The following is a 20,554-nucleotide window of genomic DNA, read 5'->3' on the forward strand; positions in this document are numbered from 1 at the left end:
CCTGAAAATGAAAGGCTTAAAAATTTGACAGTCCATTTCCTAAAGGTGACCAACCAATGATTTTACTGATTAGTGATAATCAGCATACATGTAAAATAATGAAAAGGAAAACTAAAACAAAAGATAATCTGAGTGTCAGGAGCTAATATTTTGGGAAATAAAATGCTTTTAAGTATTTTGTTCTAATAAACCTCACTAGTATTTCTAACATAAAAATCCTATAACATGGTCAAATACCATATATACATACACACACACATACACACACACACATATATATATATATATATATACAATATATATGTACACATAGAATTAAATATAGACATAGTTGTTTTCTCCCTATAAAAACAGTAGTTCTCATTATCTTCTTTCATTGGTGATAAAACAGAGCAACATGCAAAGCACCATTTCTTTAATATAGTTTATTTAAAATTAGAAACCCTTGTGTCCTAGGCTTGCTGATGTTTATTTCTTTTAGCTTTAGTAGTAGGGCCTTGTCTATGGGGCAGAGCGCTCTGACAGGGAAACCAACTTCTATTTTCCTAATTAGAATTCAGGTGATGAAAGATCTGAGAGTCTTTAAGTGGTTCTCTAAAATCTGTCCTTTCATGGCTATAACGCAAATTCTTCCATTAAATTTAATTACGTGAAAATTTTACTTTAGGCCTTCTGGTTAAAATAATCAAAAAAGACAGATCATGACAAATGACAACAGATCTCTGTGATTTTAAATGAAGATCTTTTTGTGTCTATTCTGTACCGTGCGTGTGGAACTGGTCTGAGGATGAAAATACCAAGAACGTTTACTGGAACTTCTTATAATGGATCAACTGAAATAAAAATCTTGAAAGGTAACAATAGCTTAGTCTTCTGCTGTTTGAAAGTCATTTAGAATGACAGAGACACAAAAATAAACGTATTGAGGGTCTTGATGGATGCTGCTTTGTCTAAGGCTTTTGTTTTTAGTACCACCTTCTGCTGTCACCTACATCCCTCTTGATCACAATCAAAGCATCTGCAGAGATATGCCCTGTCTTTAAATATCAGGGTGATGTAACCAATGGTCCAGGCTGCACCACATCTGGAACCATAAAAGATGTCTTTGCTGTAAACCCACCTGACCTAAATAGAGAATCAACTGGTGCTCCTTACCTTGATTAGCTACTCATATACCAAATCAAAACATCTGAATCAGGTGTTAAGGTGATTAATTATGGAAACACCGATTTGTGCCTGTGAAGAAAATAACTAGGCTCAGAATGGTTTATCTGTTGGCACAATATTTATTCAGGCTTACATCACCCAAACAAATTAATATAGAAATGAAGAAAAAAAGTCAAAATTCAGACCAGGCTATTTAAAACTCTTAATGAAGAGTGATTGTGATGTCCTAGACAGGTCCATAGGTGGCTAAAAGAAAGCAGGAAACACATACAATTTGGAAGTGTAGAAGCTACACATCACAAACATGAAAACCTAAATAGTTATGGAGCCAAATGGAGCTCAGGCCTAACTTACATCATTTAATCCTCAAAACATTACTCCAAAAGAAAACACCTTTTAAATTCATGTTATAGTTGAGAAATCTGGGATTCAGAGAGGATAAATTGACTTTTACTAGATCACATTTATATGCAAGGTTAACGTTCTTAGTAATTGAAGGGATGAAAAATGCAAAGCAATTAATTATATATAAAAAAAAAACTTCTAAAGTGATGGGGGTAGACTCATTAGTTCATCTGTTGGTGAGGGGCAGATGTTACATGACAGCATGGCTGAAGTGCATGCAAGAGAGGCCTCATGGATCAGAAGACAGACAGGAGTTTGCATTAGACTCAGCTTTTAATGACAATTCTCAGAGGCTAAATGGAGTCCCACAAAACCATATTAAGTCCTTCTGCAGAAAGCACCTCCAGAGGCCCCATTACGTCCCTTTCTTATTTTAATTATTGGTAAAGAGAATTAAATCCATTTTCTATCCTTTTGAACTTTGATGTTCCTAAGTTTAAAGCATATTATTTATGAATATCATTTACCTAAGTTTGAGGTTTTGTTTTTCCTCAGTATTTTATCCAGATACATCAGGTAATATATCCATTATTATTTTAAGTCTGTCATGGCTATGGTTTTTTTTTAAATTTATGATCAGTTTCCCATTTTATTTTTGTTTATTCCTTTTTGAACATGAAGTCTTTTTAGTTTTGTCTTACACATGCTCTAAAGCTTTTTAGTTGCTAACTATAAATTTTGTACTTGTGATGGATTTTTAAATGATCAGTATCTATGAATAAACCAATTGTATTTTATACTACTTCAGACACAGAAAAAAAATCCTTCAGGAATGATTTCATTGGCTTATTCACCTTCATTCCCTTTTTTTAGTTGTATTTTTCAAATATTTTACTTTACATTGAGTAAAACCTCAACATATATTGCTATTTTTGTACCATATGCTATATACTGGGTGTGAGGTTTTATTTACAAAACTTAAAACCATTGTGTCCAGTCAATACCTTTTTATGTCATTAACAATGTTATCCATTTCTATCTATATATTTTAATTTCTTTCTGGTCCATAATCACTAATTTTGGAGATCTCTCTAGGTGTTGAATTTTTTTCTGGATTACAAAGAAAAGTTTGATCAGATTTAATGTGTGCAATTAAAAATTCTGAATTACAACTTGCAGGTTCACTGCTTCTAGAAATGACCTCCCTGTGTGCTATGTGCCCTTCTGTTTTTCCCATAATCATTGCCTTCAGTTACTGATTTTTAACGATTTAAAGATGGGCAGGTGCTTATAAAGATTAGTATATGTTTTCACCGTTTATGTTTAAGTGTCCTGGGTTAGTGGTTACTCTGAATTGTTTAGAGGCTTTGCAAAGCATTGTTGCAAGTCCGTGAGTGCTTTTGAAGTCTGGGATTCAACCTTCCCAAGAACCTGACCGTGTAGACATTTTTAGACATTAATAGCGTGTGCTCTTAGCTCTAAGAGCATGACTAGAGTTTCTTTCCATTATGAGTCAGGAAATTACTAAAATGACATTGGGGAAAACAGCACAAGGAGTGTAATATCAAGAGATTAGAATAATGGAACTAGAAAGTATTTTTGATAACAGAAAAGTAAAGGAAAAATAAGCAAATTGCTTTCAAATATAGTAAGTAGAAAATATAATTTTGGAGGACATCTTGACATAAATCAACCTCTGCCGATGTTTAATAGAGGGTGATTTGTGTGTGTGTGTGTGTGTGTGTGTGTGTGTGTGTGTGTGTGCGTGTGTGAGATGCAAGAGGAGAATGTGGTGCAAGTGTGGTCAGCTGTCACAGCTTCAAAAATACTCTAAAGGCAGCAACAAAAAGTATTGCACTCTTGTTCCATTCCATTGTTAAGGCACTCCTCCACTTCATTTAGTACACTTTGTTCAGCATTCCTCCTGTTAAACCAGCTTTTGGGACATTAGTCTTCACCATGACATTAAATTTATTTAGATTCCTTCTAAGTACCAGATGCTACAAAAGTCCTAAGTTTGTGTCCTTTAAGTAAGAGTCTAATTCCTTAAGGATTATAATATATTGAAAGAAAATGAATGACAACCTTGGTCCACTCGGTGTGTGACTTCTTGCATCCATCATCTTAAAACCAGTACACATTTCCCCCTTGTTCAAAAGTGAAGTTTCAAGGCTAGAGAGATGGCTCAGTGGTTAAGAGTGCTGCCTGCTCTTCCAGAGGCCCTGAGTTCAATTCCCAGCAACCACATGGTGCCTCACAACCACCTATGATGTGATCTGATGCCCTCTTCTGCAGGTAAAGCACTCATATACGATAAACAAATAAATAAATCTTTAAAAAAAGAAAGTGGAGTTTCCTTCTTTTGTAGCTAAAAACACAAAACCAAAATGGCTTGTGTTCATTGGTCTTCATCCATCAGTCATTTCTTAGCTCCTCACAGTGCCTACCTCCCTAGAAATGTCTTCACAAAGACACTTTCGTCCACATGAACCATCTTTGAGCTGAGTGGCACCACCACACTGCTGAGATGCTCTCCTACAGGTTGCAATGGTTTCTGTATCATAATTATATCATGATTATAATATGTGAGTTGTTCTTTCTTAATTTGGATATTCTTTTCTTCCTAATAACACTCTGAATGTTGACTTGGCGAAACATCCTCTTCAGCAGCTCTCCTGCCCTTCCTCATCCTCTGAAATGCATTCCTGGCTCACTGGTCACCTTTCCACAAGCCTTAGCTATTTCCCTGTATTAATTCAATATGCCAACCTGATATTCTACTGTGAGGTCTTATTTCTTCACCCAATTTTTCAATGTCTGCCTAATATCATATAGAAAACAGAACATTTACCCAAAGGCTTTTTATGAAGACTCATTTTTTAATGTTTTTTAATATAGCAAACACCTTTTGTTGATCTATAACTTTACTGTTTTATTTGTACTTTTTATCTATGCACTGAGAAATTAGATTACCTCATTAACCTTTACCATACTATAGGAGTGAGGAGGCAAATCCAATCTGTCCTTCAGTGATCTCATTTAAATGTGTAACTGCTTATGTTACAATTGCGTTTCTCTCTCCCATTACATGCTCTATCACAGAGTGCTTCTATCTTGAAGGACACTGCATTCTTTTTAAAAAATATTTTATTAATTTATTCATATTACATCTCAATAGTTAGCCCACTCCTTGTATCTTCCCATTCCTTTCTCCCTTCCTCCTGCTTTCCCCTTACTCCCCTCCCCTATGACTGTGACTGAGGGGGACCTCCTCCCCCTGTATATGCTCATAAGGTATCAAGTCTCTTCTTGGTAGCCTGCTATCCTTCCTCTGAGTGCCACCAGGCCTCCCAATCATGGGGACATGGTCAAAAATGGGGCACCAGAGTTCATGTGAAAGTCAGACCTTACTCTACACTCAATGGTGGAGAATGTCCTGTCCATTGGCCAGATCTGGGTAGGGGTTCGAAGTTTACTGCACATATTGTCCTTGGCTGGTGCCATAGTTTGAGCAGGACCCCTGGGCCCAGATCTGCTTATCATAATATTCTTCTTGTAGGTTTCTAGGACCCTCTGGAACATTCTATTTATCCTGCTCACGATCATCATTCACTTTCAAACTCCATCTTAAAATATTTCTTTTTGGTTATAGAATAGATAGGTATCCAAAGATTTCAGATCCCATTTTTACTGTCTCTATTATCATGGAAAATAAGTCTTAGGTCATTCAAAGTTTAGATTCCTTGCAGTATCTTAATTGGATAAGTATTAATAATTTCTCTGAATCCACAGGAGTTGATGTCTTTATTAAATAATGAAATGCCTGGGCTAAATTAAGCTACAAAGATGAGAATTTTATTTGGCTTACAGTTTTGGAGGTTTCAAAATCTCGTTAATTAAGCCCATGGTTTGGGTTTCTGGTGGCTGTGCTTAAGGAAACTGCATAGCACGCTGCCGGAAACAGTAGAGGAGGGAGATTTTGAGATTGCTGAATCTTTTCAGAACAGACAAAATGGATTACCCAAAGCCTGTTGCAAGGCCTCACCTCCCAAACATCTTTCAAGTTTCCCAATCACACCCTGATGGCCTAGCCTTTATCCCATTAGTATTTAGGAGATATTCAATGCTCGGGTACCACCACGGTCAAAGCATTGCCCTGCTGCTGTCTATGTTTCAACATCTATGTCTGTTTCTGTTAACAGTTCCCTTGCCTACCTCTAATGATCAGGCCATGGTTACATTAAACTCCTGCATCTCTTTCAGCCTTGCTAAGACTCTCCCTCCTTTTAATTCATAGGGCTTCTTGTAGTATCAAGAAACTTATCAAGCTTGTCTTTCACGGGGTCACTGGTGCTTTTTTTTTTTTTTTTTTTTTAAATCTCTGTTCTTTCGTATTTATTTAGACAGTTCCGTTTGCCTTTCAGTGCAATCTTTTCAAAGTTCACACTGCCCTTGCTTCAGCTGACTGGTGACTTACCTCCTTACTTGAAGTTCAGTATCTTTCTGAATCTTCTAAATGATTCCGTATTTCACAATAATGGAGTCATGGGAATATATTCTCTGTAATACTCAAAACAGTCTCTCGGTTTCGATGTAAGATCTCTTTCTGTGCAAATGTGGTTTTCAAAACGTGCACCTTTTATTTTCTTCATAGGTTGATTTCATGTATATATACAATTTTTCTTCATTTTAACTCTTTGCTTCTAACTCCACCAAGGACTCCATCACATCTGCCTCCCAACTCCATGACCTCCTTTTAATTACTTACTGAATTGATTCACTGAATTCAATAAGAGCTGCCCATAGTAGTCTGGTGTGACTATATCCCCAGTTGCGAGTGACTCTCCCTCTCTGTGAAGCCACCATCAGTGGCTCCTCAAGGCAAAGCTTGCCCCTTAAGCTGGCATTTCTTACATCCTCTGCTGTCGAGGGGTAAAGCTAACATCCTAGCTCTACTGCAACAGTTTTCAACCTAGAGGCAGGAGAATCACAGTTTAAGAGCAGCCTAGGGTACATAATCGTAAGCTGTCTCAAAGAGCAAATGACTAAAAACAAATTACCACAAATATAAATTGAGCATACTAAAAGGCAAAGGAGAACAGATTGGCACTATTGTCCTTCTACAAAACTGGGAAAATTCAGTTGAGGTTTGAAAATATCTCTTAGTGAAGGGTTAGATGTAACCTGGCATATCCAGAGCAAGGGAAAGACTTTTCTTAGTAACATTGAGACATGTAGATCCTCAGTATGAAAGTGACATCAAAATAAAGTCTGTAGATTTGCCCTCGCATTCTGGGGATTGCTGAAAATGTTATAGAGGGTCAGAGCAAGGAGAAAAATGTTCCCAGAGCCTGCTGCCACTGCGAAACTACAAGACACTGGAAGAAATTCACTAAGTGAGGTTAATTTAAGGTACCTTTTGGTTAATCGTGTTTGTGGACATTTTGTCATTAGCACAGATAAGGCACTAGTTGAAAAAACCCTTATCCTAGGTCCAAAAATCTTGCCTAATACCTCAGGAGGTATTTCCAAATATTTTCCCTGGAAAATGCCACCACACACGCAGGCATGTATACACATACACACACACACACACACACACACAAACACACACACACACACTGCATCACACACATGCACATCAAAAGCAACCATCTGGCGCACTGCAGAAAGTCAGGTAACACTTGTAGAAAGGTTTGTTACTGAAAGAGAGCAGGCCCTGGGGATCAGAGGGGATCATCAGAGGCTTTCTATATAAAGACTCATTCTGGTCTTTCAGTGGTGTGAGAGAAACTTTCCAGAGGGTCTTTTCTGACAGAGTGGGGAGAATAATTTGGGGACAGAGGATGAAAATGTAATACTTTTATGCTGTAATGAGAAATTTGGCAGGTTGATAGCTAGTCAAAACATCAGACCATTTAGAAATGTAGCATATATATATATATACATATATATATATATATATATACACACACACATATATACTAAATATGTGTGTGTGAATATACTTTATATGTATGAATATATAGTGAATATATGGCTACATATTGTTAATGTATGAATCATGTAATAAATATACATATATTTATGTGTATATGAAGTCTATTACTTTATATGCTAACTATAGCTAAATATAGCAAAAAAAAAGCTATAGTCAGAAGATTCTGGAGCTTTAGAGGGCATTCATTAAGATTGGATTCTCATATTTGAAATAATACCTATTGACAATTGGGTATTGCTGATACACAGTAATGATAGACAATATTAAATCACTACAAGGCAATTCAAGACATACAAGGCTGGCATAAAATCACATTTAGTGAACTAGAAAAAACTAAAAGCAAAGATAAGGACTGAAAAATAGCAAACAGAAAAGATGGTGCTATACAAAACAAAGGAGATACTCCAAAAGCCCAAATATTAGTTATGTATAAAACTTAATGTCATATATATAATTTCCTCTCTCTCTCTCCAGAGTTGTCCAAATCCACCCTCTCTGTCTCTCTGTCTCTGTCTCTGTCTCTGTCTCTGTCTCTGTCTCTCTCTCTCTCTCTCTCTCTCTCTCTCTCTCTCTCTCTCATTTATTCACTTTACATTCTGTTCTATCACTATCACAGGTTTCCCTCCCTCCTCTTCTCCTAGTTCCTTCCTCTTTCCTCCCCTCCACCCCTTGTACTCAATAAAAGGGAGGCCTCCCATGGATACAATTAAGCTAAGTGTAAAAATGGATATAATAAACCATTATATGTATTATTTAATACTATTTCATTTTCTTTACCCATATATATATATATATATATATATATATATATATATATTTTTTTTTTTTTTTTTTTTTTTTTTTTTTTTTTTGCATAGAAAAAAAAAAACAACAGTATCTGACACTTTTAGGTGAAATTGGTAAGGACAGCAAACTATGGTTGGGAAGACAGTTAGTTCATTTGGTAAAGCATCTGTCATATAATCAGGAGGGCCTGAGTTTGTCCACTAGCACTCATTTAAAACACCAACACTAACAATGTAAACAAAGGAAGACAACAAAACAAAACAACAGAAACAAAAACAGAGATCAGTCTTAGTGTCATACTTGTCATATGCCTGTAACCCCAGCACTGGGAAGGCTGAGAAAAGAGGAGCCTTACGACATATGGTCACCAGGCTAGGTGAATCAGTGAACTTTTGTTCCGATGGAAGAACCTGCCTCAAAAAATAAGGTAGAAAGTTGTAGAGGGAGATGTTATCTGCCATTACTCTCCTGTTTCCAGACCCATGGGTAGAAATATTTCCACACACGTGCGCGCTCGCACACACACACACACACACACACACACACACAGAGAGACAGGGAGAGAGAGAGAGAGAGAGAGAGAGAGAGAGAGAGAGAGAGAGATTTGGAAATGCGGAGAGGCAGACATCACAGATGTCTGAAGAGATTAATCAGATACCAACAGCATCTCATTATTAACTGTGAGACAACACATAGAAAGTCTAGTTAAAATTCCTGAAAAATGTAAAGTATGCAACAGACTCCAGGCACAAAAGATTTTATCAATGAAATTTAATAACATTTTCAAATTTTCCAGTACATTCCTCACTTTTTATGTCTTATTTTAGAGGCTAAACAACTCTAGTCTTCTATATTAAGTTTTCAAAGAGCAGGAATATAAGGCAAACTATAATAAAATAACAAAAGGCTTAAGAAATGTAGCACTTGAAGGAAATTTATAGGCCAATATCTCATAAAAATATAATTTACTATCTAAAGAGTTTTAGGCTAATCTTGTAATGAATAAAAATCACACCATGGCCAAGTTGGGTTAAACCTTAGTGAAATTAGAACATCAGTTACTTCATGCTCTCACAATAAATTCCACAGGAGAAATAGGCAATTAGGTTAAGGGATGCCTTGAGAAGTTAATAACAATGTTAGACCTTCATAATTATTTTAAAAATAAGCTTCAGATAAGAAAGATAAGAAGGGAAATAGATTTTTTTTTTTTACTTGAAAACTCAAGCAGTATAAATAAAGTTGAGAAATTAAAAATAACTATCCAAATTAAGCCATCACAGTGCTAAGAAACGTGCTGGTGTAAAATCAGTATGCCATGATCAATTGCCCTTCAGAAATCAGTAAGAAATGACTAAAGATAATATCTGTGTGTGTGTACATGATATGTGTGTATTGTGTATGCTTTTTCACATGTGTGGGGGCACACATGTATGTGCAAGCACACGTCTGCACACATATGTGGAAGCCACAGGTTGTCAATGGGTATCTTCCTCCATAGATCTCCACTTTAGTTTTCGAGGTAGGACCTCTCACTGAGCTCAGAGATCTCTGAATTGGCTCTTCTACCTGCCCAGCTTGTTCTAGGAATCATGATCCATGGACTAAGCCTGGGAGTGACAGGCACCTGGCAATTGTGGGCATGCTAGTGATACTGATTTATCTATGAACCATCTTCATGGCCCTACCGAAACAATTTCAAATATTCTCTTTAGTAATTGGATAATGAAATGAATACCTATAACAGATATGCTACAACCACATGGGCAATATTTAAAAGTCTTGTAAATATTATTTAAATTTCTGAGTAAATGAAACCATATCATTTCATCTCATGAAATGAAAGAACTAATCCATTAAAGAAAGTGAACAAGAAGTGTCTCACATTTGTAAGCACTGGAGTTGCAGTTCCAAGTTTGCCTTGTGATAATTAAGGTGATAGAATTTTGAGCAAATTGTACTGATGAAAATTAGTCTCTGCCTTTCTGAAGACTACTGCCTTTTAAAAACGACACTGAATATTTACTTTAGCTAGATTTTATTTTTCTTTGAAAAAAAAAAAACCGAGGACCAAGACTAGATAGTATGTGGATCATCTGACTTTTATTAAAACTGATATTCACATCATATGTGAGATGGAGTGAAAAGGGAGAGGGCTGGACAAGGGGGGCAGATGGTGGAAAACTGCAGTGTCTAGCCATTAACAACCAGAACGCAGGTGATGAATTAGATAGTTCAATGCTTTCTAAACATATTTTTAATGCTAATTTAAAAATGTTCCCCATTTGCCATAATGTGTTGGAAATAGCTATATGACACAAAGAAATGTATAAACAAAAGATATTTAATGGTAGTGGTTTCTGAATACCTAAAAGTGCAAGGGTCAGCCATTGTCTCCGTTCTGTGAGTCACTTGTAGAGGGACAGAAGACAGATGATGTTAGGAAGGCTTCTACTGTCTGGTGTCTGTCTTTTTGTTTCCTGCTGTTAACCTCTATCTTAGAGCTGAGATGTTAATATACTACAAGTGATGTTACAAGCATGCTTATGGCAAGCAGGAAGACTAAAATGTGGATATAAAAGTTTCTTTCTAAGCTGGGCGTGGTGGCGCACGCCTTTAATCCCAACACTGGGGAGGCAGAGGCAGGTGGATCAGTGTGAGTTTGAGGCCAGCCTGGTCTACAAAGTGAGTCCAGGACAGCCAAGGTTGTCTCAAAAACAAACAAACAAACAAACAAACAAAAAACCAAAAACAAAAAACAAAAAAAAATTACTTTCTATATTTCATATCTAATTTATTTACAACAGATGAGATTTGAAATCCATGTGTTAAGCAGAATTCAATATAAAAAGATTCACAAAAAGTCATGCTCCTATTAAATCAAGACTTTTACTTGTTAATTAAAAAAAAAAAAAAAAAAGCAAAGTAAAGGAGAACAGTCAGTTTTCTTCTCCTGAATCAGAACAGAAATACAGTGTTGGACTCTGGAATCGTGGAATGTGTTTGCCACTTGGATTTGACATCTCTTTGCAGCCTTGTTTAGTGAATATGGTTCTTCTCAACAGTAAGCCCCCTGGAAGGGATCAGACAGCAGTGACCCAGAAACGTCAAGCTGATTTGTAAATCCTTCCAGCTGTCTTTAATTAACGCACATCCCTCACCTTGAAGTCTGAATATAACCACAAGGTCAAAGGTGCATCATGGTTAAAAAATTAAACATAGTATGTTTCAGGACACCTGAGAAAATGTAGACCAAATGTAGAAAAAAATATTAGTTATACATTTATGTACACAATGTTCATTATATATTAATTTTGTGATATATATTTATAACATATACAACACACATGTGCGCGTGAGCACACACACACACACACACACACACACACACACACACACACACACACATCCCATTAGGCCTCATAGCCTGAATGGTCCAGAATTGGTCCACTGATCAGTAGCCAAATGTATCCATTCCAGTCCCAGGGCTCTCCAGTTTCAGGTGCAAACGACCATATAGAGTTGTCCATCGCCTCTTTTTTCCTTTCTTCATCATCTATTGGAATATGTGTGTGTGTGTGTGTGTTAGACATAGAATATAATAAAATATGTTAAAATGAATATATGTTACTTTTCACAAAAAATATCAAATGCTACAAATGGAGAAAGTCATACAAATTGCTATAGTAAACCTGCTATATGGTTATCAAATATCACCTTCTTCTGAAAACAAAATTGATAATAGCTAAATTAGCTTTGTATCAAAGTAAAACTTAAGGCCAAGTAATTACAAAAATTGCCTTACACATTATGCTATACCCTTTTCATTCAGTCCTTGAAATGAATACTCTGATGCGTATTTACTATCACCCACCTCCTAGTAAGTAAAATATGCTGCTGCCTAGGAGTGCACAGAATATCCACAAAATCTAACAGCTGGGGCAGTTTTCTAGCCCCTGACCATATGTGGATATTTACATTTTAATTTATTGAAATTAAATGCAATTTAAAAGTACAGCCCTTCAATGCCTCACATTTCAAGTTCTTATTCATCCATGTCATGAGTGGTTACTGTATTAGACAGCCCAGATGTAGAATGTTTCTATGATGGTGGATACTTCTATTGGACAAGGCTACAAACAGAGAGTCCTGGAAAGGATTTGGGGGAGAGAAAATCAAAACCCTGGACGTGTTAAAAATGGAAGAATTATTTAGCCCTGGACAAAGAAAGGGGTCTGGTTTTATGATGGTCTTGGAATGAGAGGAAGGATATGAAGAGAAGCCCATCTGTTTTTCATACAGATGTTGGTTTGAAACAGGAGGGGCCTAATTTAAAACTATAGTGAAGAGATTTGGGTTTAGCAGCAAAAGTGAAGGTCATAAAACAAGTGAGACAGTTCCCTGATCTTCCTTTCCAGGACTTCATAGTCAAGAGCTACCCGTAGTTCTACTGACAGTAATATTTATCATTGATGCTTCAGCCAACCATGTTAAGATCCTTCAAAAACTCATAGATAATAGATTAAGTTAATCAATCAATAACTACTTAATCATGATTACTGGGTTCTGTGCCCTGTGTCAGGGGACAGGTATTCAGAAGAAGGTTATAACATAATGTACTTAGTTCTTACTGGCTTTCCGTATTATATTATACCATGAAAGAAAATAATGAATATAGAAAATCATTTCCAATAATATATTAAAGTAGAGATAAAATGAGTGTGTACTATTTGACTATAGGAATTGAAGGAAGACACCTTTGAGTAGGGTACATTTGTCTTGGGATTTCCACAGCAGGAAGAAGCAGGCAGGAGAAAATCAGATAGATGGGGGCAGTTAGCTCCCAAAGAGAAAACAATTAATACTAAATGTCCCACCCCCACATATTAAGAAGAAAATGCAAGGCAGTGTGTCTAGACAACAGTGAAGGAGAGAAAAGCACATTTGAAACGAGTTGAGAAAACACAGTGTCCAGCCAATATTCATGTCTTGGAAGGCTGACGTAGTTATATCATTTGATTGCAACACAACAGTCAAAGGAAAATGAGCAAGACCATCCTGACTTTCCTCTGGGATGCAAAGATGGGACCTGTAGCAGTCAGTCAAGGGTTCCATGATTGATTATGCATTTGTCAGTAGATATATATGTCTGTAAGTTGTCATGTTTAACTTCTTTGGAGTGGAAGAATTACACTGTTGGTAGGATACATGTTAGTGTGTTATCAGGGGCAAAGGAAAAATGATAGGTATCAGTAGAAATTACTGTTACAGAAAAGACTTGGTGGGAAATTTGGAAGTATTTTCCTGTTGAGTCGGAATACCTTTATCACACATCTTGATCTAATCGTTTGTTTAGAACACTACAAAAAGTACTAGGAATATAAAATTTCCAAGTTAGCCTGAAAGACTGCCCAAGATAAACCATTTGTTAGCCAGTAATGTAAATCTTATTCAAAGATTAAAATCCTTATAAATGTAACCTAAACCATGCCGATGAACTAAATTGGAAGTCAATAATAACAAAAGATCCAGATGCACCTGTGTATTTTGTAGTCATGTGACTTGTTTGTAAACCACAATTAAAAATATTTGAGCAAAAGGTAGATGGAATTGAGCGACAAGAAAAAAACAATACATTAAAGATCAACGGATACATCCAAATATTTCTTTTGAAGGACAAAAAACTCATCATAAACAAACATTGATTGGAATGAATACTAGAAAGGGGGAGAATAAGCACACGTGTTATTATAGAGAAAATGGGGGTGGGGCCTTCACTAGGGAGTGAAAATGATCAAACCTCAAGAGGAAATGATGAGCAAATAACATAAAGGATATTTGAAAAATCCATATATGTATTTTCTAAAAATACTCTTATGATTTATGTTTATGTATGTGTATGCATGTGTATAGATAAATAGATGATAGATATACAAAAGACAGATAGATGACAGGTAGGTAGATAGATGATAAGATAGATAGATAGATAGATAGATAGATAGATAGATAGATAGATAGATAGACTTAAATAAAGTTATGTCATTTGAAGTGATAGTATTTCCCCCAAGAGCCATAGACTATGTAATAAAACCTCCAGTTCTAAGCATCAAAAACACCTCTTTGGACTTTTTGTCAGGATAGTTCATAAGACCCCCAAAACACTGTAGACTATTGCTGCTTCCCTTGGCTAATCCTAAATTTGAAGATAAGACTCTGTGGTTGAAGACAGGTCACACTTCAGGCACATAACTTAGAAGAACCAAACTGGAATTAACTTTGAACCCTTGAGGACTGTCCCTCACAGTGTGTATATAAAGGTGCCATTCAAGCAGCCAAGGTAGAAATGCAATCAGCAGTTGCACCTACAGCTGCAATGATGACCTACATGGCAGGAGAACAGCAAAGGTGCAAGAGTGGCAGTTTTACCCTTGGGATAACCAACATCTTGTTAAGTGTACTTAAAGCCTGCTCCATAGGAACAAATACATAGTTGGTACTGTGATCCAAGTCAATCACCCATGGCTCGTGAGGCCACGGGCTATAGAAAAGAACTCACTACTATTACTTTCGTAAACTGGAAGGCATTTTAACTGTGTTCTACTTATCTTTATACCCACAAATGCTTATTATACTCCTCACCAAATCGGCTTATTTTTGTTTTCATCAAAGAGACATTATTACAGAAAAACTGGTCAAAATGAAGAGAATAACCATGCATGGTGTATCTACACTCAACTGATGCATCTGCAATTCAATGCCTACACCCAAAGCTCTGGAAATGTTACAGAAAATGGAGTCAGAAATATTACAACAACAACAAGAGAACATTAACATCCACTGGGAGATGGCGCCTTTTGTGTAGGACAAGGAAGCTGCACCCGCCAAACCTCAACAGTGTGGTTGCCCACACAAAAGCTGCAAAGTGACACCATCAGTTGTTAGGCCAGTTGTTTCAAGATCTCACAAGCCTGCGTCCATAGGCGAAGAGTCATAATTATAGGCTGCAGAAAGAGGAGGAATCGTTCTTTTTTAGGTATGAGCCCCTGATTGGTTATGCAATCCTAACTGGTCAGTGCTCAAGGTACATGGATAAGGAGCAACACTAAATGGAATCATCAGGGTGTGTGTGGGGGGGTTGTGTGATGAATATAAATAAATCTGTAGTTGTAATATTCATTCCACAGAAGAGTTGAGCACTGGGGACTTTGAGAGATGACTCAGTGGTTTAGAGCATTTAGTGCTCATGTAGAAGACCGGTGTTTAGTTCCCAGAACCTATGTTGTTCTTTACAGCACTCTGTAACTCCATTTCCCATGGCCCATCTGGCTTTTGTGTGCACTGAACATGTACATACTTATACTCAGAAAATACACATAAAATAAAAATAAGTAAATATATTTTTAAATTTGATTATCAAGTATATAAGCATTTACTGGGTATCTCATATAAGGCAGTGATATATGCACTTATATAATAAGAAGTTGGGCTATTCTGTTGTGTTATACAATAAATCACGATAGGGTACCATTTCAGAAAAGTAAAGCATAAGATGGTAGGATGCAGTTACTCTAGCTATCACAAGGCATACTTGAAGGGCATAGCCATAGTTAATTTCATCTCCAGGACTCCAGGGATCTTGCATGACATCACCACCAAATGAATCATTGTTGAAGAAGCTGGAATTAAAAGTCAGTAGAAGACATTTTCTCCATGATTTTTCAAATAATTTCTTAAGGTATAATTTAATTTCTGAATTTTGTAAAGATGTGTACAGTGAAGCACACTCAAAATGCCCTAGATATTACAACATAATTGTGCAATATAATCCTCTGACAGTTCCATCTTCATCTCTGTTTTCAAAGTATATCAAGACCAAGACTTATTGAGAACTGCCTAGTTTTATCTTGCTTGCATGAAGTCTCCTCTACATAGGAGAGAAACGCTGCACTTTGCATTCCATCCATTTCAAAATCCATCCTGGAAAGAAACTTTTTGCCACAGTGATTGCAACAGCATCCACTCTAGCTCCTCCTTGGATGCGCAGCTCCAGTTAGGTTTCACACCCATTATCCAATGTGATCCACACCAATGACTGTTCTTCATGGCCTTCTTGGTCTCCATGATGTCAGAGACAATGTCAGATTAGAACACTCTTGACACGTTCACACCAGTTATTGTAACTGGGTTTATTACAGAAGCAGAAAGGGACTGAAGGATTGAAGAGCTTACTCAAGAAAACACCAGTGTGCCACATTCTCAAAAATACTGTAGAGTATTCTGGGTCTGGTTATTCTCCAGAAAGAGGAACATAAAGCTAGTGAAACAATATCCATTGTGTATTATTTGCCTTTACTTCGAGCTTGTTAATAAAAGAGTTAACAAAGAAGCTAGACTGGAACAAAGACACAGATGTGAAACCTGCAAATACTGTTATTTGTGATTTGATTTTTCTAACAAGTGGGAAAGTCAACTTAGGAGAGATATAATGTACTTTTAACTCCATCATGCTAATGTAGAGAGAAAGCTCTTACTTTGAAACTATTCTGGACTCTACCTTGAAGCTCAAGGAAGCAGATTTCCCTTGTTCCCTTTGCCTAGTTTTCTCCAATCTAAAGTTTTACTTAGTCATAACCCAATATATACAATTGAGAATCAGGCACAATATTACTGGCTCTACTCTCTATTCAGCTATCAAGTTTTATAATTTCTGTTCTCCCATTAACTGATCCTCTCTTTGGGAAATTATTAATTTTTATTCTGCCAAGGGGTCAAGGGGTGTCAACTTTTATATTTGCAATCACAAATTGTGAATGGAACAGAAAGTTACACTCTGGCAGATATCAGATAAATGCGAAGGTTTTTCTCAAGGATAAAGTAGACAGCTGCTTTGCCTTTTGTGTCCATGGCCTATACAAAATATTGCTGTCTTATATTGCCTTAAGGTGCTCAAAGGAAGAAAAAATAAACACAAAGAATCAGAAATCCAATTCATGTGAATATTGTGCAGCCTGAAACACAATAAAATAAGTTAATTATAAATGCATATGATGTCATCACAAGTCATCACTTTAAAAACCAAGCAAAAACGGATGTTTGTAGAACATGAAATTCTCATCATCTTCTGATAGAACACTGCTGCTGTTGGGTCATTTATCTTTAGGGAACTTCCTGTGGGAAAGTCAGACTGTCTTGGCAGCAGAGACTAGACTTTGTGGAGACAGACAGACATAAAAGAAAAATATCATCTTTTGTTTTAAAGTAAAGAATCAACTTATATACCTATAAACTTCCTGGAGAACCCAGATCAAACAAATTAACACCCACCACCCTCTTCTCTGACTGCTGCCTTAAGGTCTTTGCACAAGTGTTCTGGAATATCTATATATCTGCTTTGTCTTTGCTTAGTCTTCATCTTCAGTCTCATTCTGCATATTCACCAAGTTGTCAAGAGGCACAACTTTTGTATTTGCAATCACAAATTGGGAGTGGAACAGAAGACTGAACACTGGCATATATTATTTAGAGGCACTCAGTTGATTTCCTCTGTTGTGTCTTTTGCTTGAGCACTCTTTCCAAAGAGCAGATATAAAATAAGGGACATATTTGTTTCATTGCTTTTTAAAAGAATTTACAGGCAAAGAAAACATAATCTTGCAACTTAAACGTGCAGCACTAACTAGAAAATTACCTGTTTAATCACAATTTATTTTCCAGACAACATCTATTATCATTTAACCATTTATTTTATTTTTATTTTTAATCATTTTTCATCTTATATTTAGTATTATAAATGTTTTATTCAAGAAAATGTTCAGTACGTTATTACAGAACAGTCATGATTATTGAGCACATGGAGTTCCTACCACTATAACAGGCAAAACCAGTAATTCCCATATACAAGCCATTTATGTGCGGTAAATAGCCTTGATGATTTGAATGAGAATGACCTTCATAGGCTGACATGTTCAAATACTTGGTTCCGATTCAGTGAAACTATTTGACAAGTATTAAGCATTATGGCCTTGTTGAAGGAAGTGTGTCTCTTGGAGACAGGCTTGGAGGTTTCAAACATATTGGGCCATTTCCAGTTTTCTCCTCCCTGAGTCATCTTTGGGATCATGATGAGAGCTCTCTTGGCTCTCCCAGCCTAAACCAGCCTAAATGGTTGCCATTTGTCTCCATGCTGCCACACCACCAGAGTCTTTTACTTCTCTGAAACTGTAAGCCCAACTAAATTCTTTCTTTCTACATTTGCTTGGTCATACTGTTTAGTCATAGAAGTGGAAACGTAACTAAGACAATATCTAAATAATGCTTTTGCTCAGGAAAGAGAAGGAACATACAGTTTCCTATCTTAGCATCCTAAGCCTTGAACTCAATTGTAGTAATTGGTAGTAGAAAACCATTTGCGTATGTGTACCTGATAAGATTACAGTTCTATAATGTACTTATCCCAGAGAAGCTGGAACAACTTTGTAATGTTCTCTTGTTTTTCTACCAAAGTGGCCCCTGGTGAGTGAAGCTGCTGTTCATATTTCCAAGCTATGTATAAGCTTCACAAACTGTGTATTATAATAGAAATTATTCTAGGCATGTTAACATGTGCTGTTCATTTTATCAACCTTCACATGGGCAGCCCTATATTCTCATATTTTTCTTCTAACGAGTGAACTGATGCAGAAGAGAACAAAGAGATGATTGTTCTTACTGCTCTAGGTGAAACTGTGAAGCATTTCAGCAATTATTCTGAAATTTTAATATAAATATTTTACTCAAATGGAGAGTAGAAGATAGGAAGAATATACTAAATAGTATCACATATTTATTTTACTAAAACAGATAGCTAATACCTCCACTCATTCACTCAAGAGAGTTTCTTCCATATTCTGTTCTTTTTCAGGAATATGATCTCTGATTGTCTTCCTAAGGAAATCTATGGTGAAGGAAATAGATATTGGACACCATAAAGTATCTCTGAAGTAAGGAGCCTGGAAGATACAAAAAAGAAACCCCAAACCATTGACACCTGGGTTAGTGTATTTCTGAGTTACACAGTTCTAAGTTCCCTGCGACTGTGCACTACAACAAGCCCATGCCTGAAATTGATTGACGTGTTGATTCAGAAGTGGTATCTATAGTTTGAAGAGCTCTTGGGAAAGGCGAGTCTGCCCATGGTCAATACTGATTGCAGCCTGGCTGAGTACATAGACATGACCTGTGCTCTCCTTGACATTACTTTCTATAAGAACCAGATTCAGTTTGCCACCTGCTCTTTTTTACCCCCACTGAGAACTCAAGAAGCCCCAGCATTTTAAAGCTCCTGCTGAAGGCATGGAAAGCATTCACCCCTCCATACATCTCTGCCTTACTGGCTGGGCATGCAAAGAAGGTTTGTACCTTCTCCTAGGCCACCGCTTCGGACTGTGTTTCTAAGCCAGATGAAGACATGGTCTTTGTTGGCCAGCTGCACAGCTGGGCTCGGGCAACATAAGTCCTGTTGCCTGTGTTTGACAGCAAGGCACGCGTTTGCCCTTGGGTTCCTCCTGCCTCTGACTGCCTTCCACATGGAAGGACATATCTACACTGCTTTGGGCATTTGAATTAGTAAAAGTGGATTTCTGAGAGCCACAGGACACAAGTTTCAGGAGGAGATTCCAAAGATATTATTTAGCAGATCAGAAGTGATTTTATACACAAAATGTTTTGTCAGGTTATGAAAGAATACATATTGGTTTATACACACGTGCACACACACACACACACACACGCACGCACATCAAGAATCTCTGATATATTATGATTCAATGGAACTTGATTAGCATAGTGCAAAAGGAGTGAATCTAGAATCCAAACAATAAATATCTCTTTTATTCCCACCATCTGATTTTCCACAACTGACTTCCATATCACTCAGATTCAATTTTCTCCTTTACAAAATATAAAGCAGAAGTGATTACATATCCTCACTGGACTGTTTGGAGGAATGAAATTAGATGACTTTTAAAAGTACTCTAGAAGCACAAGGGTTCATTTCACAGCCATTACTGCTTTCCAAAGGCTTGTATTTAGTCAAGGAAGATATCACATTTGATAGAAAAGATTGTACAAATTCATTTTTTTTTGTAGAGGAGGCAGTTGTTCAAAGAAATATTAATGTTCATCTGAGCTCCAATTAGCAAAATTAGACAACAGAGGTTTGGTATTTTTGCTGGCTCTTGAGGGAGTTCTGTTATGTTCATGACACCACTGCCACTG

General features: G+C 36.7%; 1 long non-coding RNA gene across 1 annotated transcript in view; it reads right to left on the reverse strand.

Moving 5' to 3' along the window:
- Positions 1-20,554, reverse strand: part of LOC127183720 (uncharacterized) — an 83,765-nt gene that overhangs the window by 27,981 nt on the left and 35,230 nt on the right. The window contains exon 2 of the long non-coding RNA XR_007830052.1: positions 1,156-1,236. This is a non-coding gene — a long non-coding RNA (uncharacterized LOC127183720). The remainder of the gene's footprint in view (positions 1-1,155; positions 1,237-20,554) is intronic.

This window comes from Acomys russatus, chromosome 31, assembly GCF_903995435.1.
Source record: "Acomys russatus chromosome 31, mAcoRus1.1, whole genome shotgun sequence".
In the NCBI taxonomy this organism is placed as follows: domain Eukaryota; kingdom Metazoa; phylum Chordata; class Mammalia; order Rodentia; family Muridae; genus Acomys; species Acomys russatus.